Genomic DNA, 7,876 nt, shown 5'->3' with positions numbered 1-7,876 from the left:
CACACACACACACACACACACACACACACACACACACACACACACACACACACACACACACACACACACACACACACACACACACACACACACACACACACACACACACACACACACACACACACACACACACACACACACACACACACACACACACACACACACACACACACACACACACACACACACACACACACACACACACACACACACACACACACACACACACACACACACACACACACACACACACACACACACACACACACACACACACACACACACACACACACACACACACACACACACACACACACACACACACACACACACACACACACACACACACACACACACACACACACACACACACACACACACACACACACACACACACACACACACACACACACACACACACACACACACACACACACACACACACACACACACACACACACACACACACACACACACACACACACACACACACACACACACACACACACACACACACACACACACACACACACACACACACACACACACACACACACACACACACACACACACACACACACACACACACACACACACACACACACACACACACACACACACACACACACACACACACACACACACACACACACACACACACACACACACACACACACACACACACACACACACACACACACACACACACACACACACACACACACACACACACACACACACACACACACACACACACACACACACACACACACACACACACACACACACACACACACACACACACACACGCACGCACGCACGCACGCACGCGCACGCACGCACGCACGCACGCACGCATATATATATATATATATATATATATATATATATATATATATATATATATATATATATCCTTTCAAAAACCGCCTTACAAGATATTTGAACTGGGTAAATTATTCTCACAAATTATTCTCACAAACATACTTTAAAGAACACTAAAGAAACTTATTTCGCTAAACGGAAAGCGCATGTGCCCATCTGTATCGATTCGAGCAGTTTGTCGATGGTGTACATGCGGGGGTGGATTTTCGCTACGTTTGGGCTTGCACTGATTCAGTATCGATTTTTTCCCATCACGTATTAAGTATTGCGAATCTTGCTGTGAAATGGTTAGGGCTATTTTACAGATTTGTTTAACAAATTCAGCAATTTATTGGTGGCCCAGGCCGTCACAGAACGTCACATAGCTTGGACCTATGCATAATTTCCTCACGCATCCACAAGTGACACATATCAGACGAAAATTATACATTGATTAAAATAAAGAGAAGAAAAAACAACGAAAATTGTCGCGAGGTGGCACACAACAAGAATGTATTCGTAAAACAGGACAGTCCCATTACAAACGAAAATCGTACACGGCGAGAACTTCACACCATACAAATGCGTTCATGTGACAAGTCAGAAGAAAAACAAAACGAATAACGTAAGTTAAGTGAGAAGAACAACTACACCGACATTACAACATACATAATACTACACAAGAAGTACACATCTTCTTTCTTTCAAACGTACAGAACGAAGAACAGTCCTCCATGACATCAATAAAGTAAGGGCAACAGTTGAATAACTTAGGAACTTGCCAATTTAGTAATTTCATTATGTAATTATTCCCACTTTACTTTTAATAAATCTTGTTTTTCTGAACTCGCAATAGGTCTCTAGGTTTGCACATTTTGATGTAAATAACCTTCCAACTTAAAAATTGAAGTATGCATTCTGCGACAATCGTAGCAGATACAATGCTTCGATGCCTATAAGATTCGATTCTCCCTAAATTTAGCACAGTGATGCTTAGTCACGCCTTGATAACATTTTACTAAAACGCATCCGTTTTTTTCTAAAATAAGTCGACAATTTTCATGTTTCACCCAAAAGTGGTGCACCATAGAAGGAAACACCAATGAATTCGGGAATGAACATTAATAAAATAAAGCTGACGTCTCAGACAACACGGCAATAGTAAGATAAAGACATTTAGCATGACAACGTATAGTGCAGTGTTATGTTATCCCACCGGCTAGAAGATGTGGTTCTAACGGAAAACCCTAATGATGCTATGGTAGTAGCATCCCCAGCCATCGCCTCACCAGAACCAAACGGAATGCATCGAGACTCCCGGCCACAGCGTTGTCTACTTCACGAGGGCTTACTGCGTGCTACACATGTACTAGTTCCTTCGAAATGTGAGCATGGAAAGAAAACAGCAGTGGGACCTTAGCCTGGTGCGCCCGCCTTCTCGACGGTAACACAGCTGCCGGTCGGTTAGCATGACGGGGCAATAAAACTTTTTGCTTGGCGAGTTGGTTCATTTTGCTTGAGGGGATGCTTGCAGCACGACAAAAAACAGACAAGGGACAGAAGATGAACGGGACATCTTCATCTTCTGTCATCTTCTGACCCTTGTCTGTCCCGTTCATCTTCTGTCCCTTGTCTGTTTTTTTGTCGCGCTACAAGCACCCCTCAATCATGACGGGGCAGTGCCCTACTTGTGCCCCCATTCAGGGAGACAATGAAGAGCCGCAGACAACACACTTAACCCCCATCACTGCAGGGGCGAAGGTGGCATGCCATCATTCCACAGGATAGAGGATGTGTTTCTAACGGGATCCCCGAGGATGCTCCCATAAGCAGCCCCCAAGGTACCGAAAACTGCCGCAAGAATCCGCACCCACCGCCTCACCAGAACCGAGCGGAAGCACGTATCCAAGGGGCCTTGGATATGTGCCTGATAAGGATGAAGATGCTCGGATACGGTACCTGATAAGGATGAAGATGCCTGGATACGTGCCTGATAAGGATGAAGATGTTTGGATATGTGCCTGATAGGGATGAAGATGCTTGGATACGTGCCTGATAAGGATGAAGATGCTTGTATACAAGCCTGTTAAGGATGAAGATGCTTGGATACGTGCCTGATAGGGATGAACATGCTTGGATACGTGCCTGATAGGGATGAAGATGATTACGATGGGTGACAATGTCGACAGATGCGAGGTGTGAATACATACATGACCGGTGTGGATTATCACTACGAAGTAGAAGAACCGCAAAAAGAGACCGGACAGAGGCAGGCGACAATACATCCTGCGTTCTCGTCTGCCTCTATCCCGTCTATTTTTGCGGTTTTTGAACTTAATAACGTCACGCCATCTGGCCTGCAACTATGCCCTCCTGGATTTTCATGGACGCGAGTCGATATACATCATCCTCAAGAAGTGACGGAACTCCCGAATTGCGTGGAGAGTTTCTGAAGGTTGCGGCGTAGTGCCATAGTATGACGGCCTCCGAACGATGCCTGCTGTCATAACACCTCTACACCCTCTCCCACGTTCTACGTCATTCGCATCTTTAATGACAGACTTGTTCAACATGATTATTGCGACTACGAAAGAAGCTTACTAAAGTTGCATACGATCGTTATATGATATGTGTATTTGATTGCGTAGATAAGGTTTTTCCCTGTTTCCTTTTTATTTGCCAATTGTTTCGAGTTTTATTTTAACTGGATATCATAGATATCCTGTTAACACTACTGCCACGTTGCGTGACGAATTGTATTGCGCGTTGTGTGTTGTTGCTATGCCGACTTGTGTGTCGTGATGCGACTCCTTGCACATGCAGGCACCACTCTAACTCACTAACCTTATCATATGTTCATGTATATATATGCAAGCCTACTAATCCAGTAGAAAGAAATCTGCGCGAAAAAAACACCAGGTATTATGCAATAAGTTCGAAAGAAAAAGGCACGGAAGGTGAAGTTTCAACTCCATCTGGGGCAGCGCAATCGTCAACTTTGCCGGGCTGTCAGTGCTATTGCACTCTTTAGTCCAGTTGCGAAAAGCAGGCAAAGTTGCCTATTTTCTCTAATTTTTCCCGAATGCTTGCTCAATATGTCCCATGCCATATCTGTAACAAGCACAGGTGTCATGACCATGGCATTTTCAAGCGGATTATCCATGTGGATATCATATCTGCACTGCACACAAGCTGCCTTAAGTTTTGCTAGATATTTTATTCCAGTCATTTAATTTATTCCGATCGCTGCTAGGTCTTCTTGTAAGCGTGTGCGCACGCATCTATACATCCCGATGTGCATGGTATTTTATCACGTAAGGGTGATATATCCGTGAGAATTTCGAGCTGCAGCACCAGTCAAGAATCAACAACAAAATGGCTATTAACGTGTGCTCCGACAGCATTCAATTCCTTGCAAGTGGTTACATCTTTCCTCGCTTAGCGGCTTTCCGCGCGATGCACTGAAAAACTGCGAAAGAACGAAATAGGAACTACTACCACTTATAAACTTTTTTTTTTCTGCTGCATTCAGCGAACTATGTAGGCTTGTACAAACTTTAACGGCGCAGTTCTGACGTTTTTCAATAATAATAATAATTGGTTTTGGGGGGAAAGGAAATGGCGCTGTATCTGTCTCATATATCGTTGGACACCCGAAGCGCGCCGTAAGGGAAGGGATAAGGAAGGGAGTGAAAGAAGAAAGGAAGAAGGAGGTGCCGTAGTGGAGGGCTCCGGAATAATTTCGACCACCTGGGGATCTTTAACGTGCACTGACATCGCACAGCACACGGGCGCCTTAGCGTTTTTCCTCCATAAAAACGCAGCCGCCGCGGTCGGGTTCGAACCCGGGAGCTCCGGATCAGTAGTCGAGCGCCCTAACCACTGAGCCATCGCGGACCTCGACCGCTTTAAATAGCGTCGCTACCACCGAAAAAGCAATCTCTCTAGCCTTTTATTTTTCATATTCCTCCTCAAGCCATCGTAACGTGCAGCCATTTCTGCACTGCTTTGGGAAGTTCTGTACGTCGGGGGAGAGGATGCGCCTCAAACTAGGGACTTACTGGCATGCGCGGTTTCTCATTGGAAGGGCTTAACTTTTTGCCGAGACTCACGTAACACGCGACGCTTTTTACATGCCTCAAAAGAAGTACTAAAAGAGAGAAAATGTCAGACATTTCATTATTTCCTTTTTACTTTTTTTTCAGACACTTTTTTCCCCTTCATTTTCTTTCGTAAGCGACGCGTCCCTTTCAAAAGGAGGTTACACAGAGAGAAGGGGCGCCGGATAAGCCGAACGGTCAAAGCAACCGTCCCTACAAACTTATCCGTGACAGCAACAAAGCAGCTTTTGAGATTAACAAGTTCGTCACTCGCCCGAAGCAAGTAAGCCGGCGTTTACTGCTACGATTTTCGGAAGGAGCATCTGTCCCGCTTTCAGAAGGATCAAGAACGTCACTGAAATTCTCCACTAAAATCACGTGTAGGTCCACTCTTTGGCATCATATCCCACTTTTCCAGGCTTTCTTTCTTCCCCCGTTACAAAAATTTCATTGTTGTCTATAGACTTTCTATTGACAAACTCTAGAGAACTGTCTCTAGGTAATACAAATACTATAGAAAGTCTATAGAAAAAGTATACATTTATGGCCATAAACTTTTAGTAGATTTTGTTTATAGACAGTCTATAGACTATGAATAGACGAAAAGAATTAATATCTACAGGACGGCAATAGAATCTATAAGAAATATATAGACTGGCTACAGACCATTTTTGTAAGCGCCAAACGTGGCTCCGGTTAAACTAAGTCTTCAACTTAAAAAGCGATAGCTCACCTTCGCAACGCAGGATTTCTAGTCAGTTTTACAGTGATGATTTCGCGCTCATACTTTCGACAAATAACTGCCCTTGAGCGAGCAATACCTGCCGCTAGACGCAAAACGTCCTTGCTTCGGCCGACAATGCCTGGAGCTTCTCAGGAGCAGCCTTGGTCGGCTCTGCGAGGTCACTTAAAGGGCCCTTATTAAATTAGGCCTAATTGCTGCCTGCCTTCCCAAAGATTAGAGAGCGATACAAACATCAAACAAAGAAAAACAAAATTGTACGGCGATGGTCTGCTACGGACAGCCCCGAGTAACTCCCCTGTGGGAACCCCTTGAGCTAGGTCACGAACAAAACAAAGAAAAAAAAACGTTCATTGCGCGTCCGCCCGCTTGTAGTCAGTCCTTCAGAGTGAAACCGTGGAAAAATAACAGGCCTGCCGCGACAGCGAGCCCTAACCACGCTTTTCGTACCGCCAGCGGCTCTCGGCCCTCACGTTGAGGGTTTACAATGCCCGTGGGCATAAATTAGATTGCGAGGGACCGGTGCGAGCCACAGCCAGATGTACACCGCACCGTTAGCTAGCCGTGCAGGGGAAGGGGGTGGGTGGAGGGGTAAATCAATCGTGCCCTGTGAGATGGTTTCACTGTACGGCCCGGACACGGCACCCCGCGTTGCATAATGCGGCGTCGTGCGATAAGGATGAAGCTCTGATGATTTGGCTTAACTTTTTTTCTCATCTTTCTTTTTTCGCAGTATGACCCAACAGAACCATTCTGTTTAACGATCATGGCAGTTTCCTCTATCGTTGGTGGGCATCACAATGGTTTCGCCTTGCATATATAGGCTTCCGTGTACGCGATACGTGGGAGTGCACTTAGGGCACTTGTCTAAAGAGGCGCTGACAGAGGCATTCTAGCGGCCGCAGTCCAGCTCGACATAATATCGCTGAGTGCTTCAGGTCAATGGTTGCGTACACTGAACGTTTCTACGCGGCCTGGCTTGAAGTCTGCAATGTAAAAAAAAAATTACTACAGGAGCGCTCATTGGAACTGAACTCGTTTCTTGCTTCGACCGCTGGACAGCTTGTTATTAAAGGCCCGAAAAAAAAAAAAAACTTCTTTGAACGGCTTCAACGTCAAAAGGAATACTGTTTTCAGGGGCAGTATGTTGTAACGTTTCACTTTGCATTTCTTTTTGGGCCTGTCGTCATTTGTGACGAGCACACCGGTGTGTAGGGATCGAAATGACCACCAGTCGCAGGACGCTCCAGTCTTATTCCCCCCCCCCCCCCTTTTTTTTTTCGAGGCATGTGAGAAGCGTCGACGTGCTCACTCACTCGGCGTAGTCAGCGCCCACTAACAGAACGCCACCGCGGCCGGTGCCAATGGTTTCACAGGGGCAGCAGTTTCCATTCTATTGAAATGAGGTTACCCCTTGCCAGTTGTCATGCAGGCGTTGCGCAATCAGGGTGCAGAAGAGCCTTATGCGAAAATACTGGAAGGTGTCTGTAGCAACTGCACAGCTACTATAGTCCTCCATAAAGTCAGCAATAAAATTCCTATAAGGAAGGGCGTCAGGCAAGGAGACACGATCTCGCCAATGCTGTTCACCGCATGTTTACAGGAGGTATCCCGAAGTCTGAACTGGGAACAGTTAGGGGTGATAGTTAATGGAGAATCCCTAAATAATCTGCGATTCGCTGATGACATTGCCTTGATGAGTCACTCGGGAGGTGAACTGCAAATCATGATCAATGAGTTGGACCGGCAGAGCAGAACGGTGGATCTATAAATTAACATGCAGAAAACCAAAGTAATGTTCAACAATCTAGCAAGGGAACAACAGTTCACAATTGGCAGCGAGAGCCTAGAAATTTTGACGGAATACGTCTACTTAGGACAGGTAGTGACAGCTGATCCGGATCATGAGAGGGAGATAACTAGAAGGATAAGAATGATAAGAAGGATAAGTTACGGAAAACGCAGCGAGCTATAGAAGTAAAAATTATAGGCGTAACTTTAAGAGACGGAAAGCGGGCAGAGTGGGTGAGGGAACAAACACGGGTATATGACATTCTAGTCGAAATCAAGAGGAAGAAGTGGGCTTGAGCAGGGCATGTAATGCGAAGGAAAGATAACCGTTGGTCCTTAAGGGTAACGGAGTGGATACCAACAGAAGGCAAGCGTAGCA

This window comes from Amblyomma americanum, chromosome 4 (assembly GCF_052857255.1).
Source record: "Amblyomma americanum isolate KBUSLIRL-KWMA chromosome 4, ASM5285725v1, whole genome shotgun sequence".
Classification (NCBI taxonomy): Eukaryota; Metazoa; Arthropoda; class Arachnida; order Ixodida; family Ixodidae; genus Amblyomma; species Amblyomma americanum.
The sequence above is the reverse complement of the archived record's forward strand: the minus strand, read 5'-3'. Positions refer to the sequence as shown.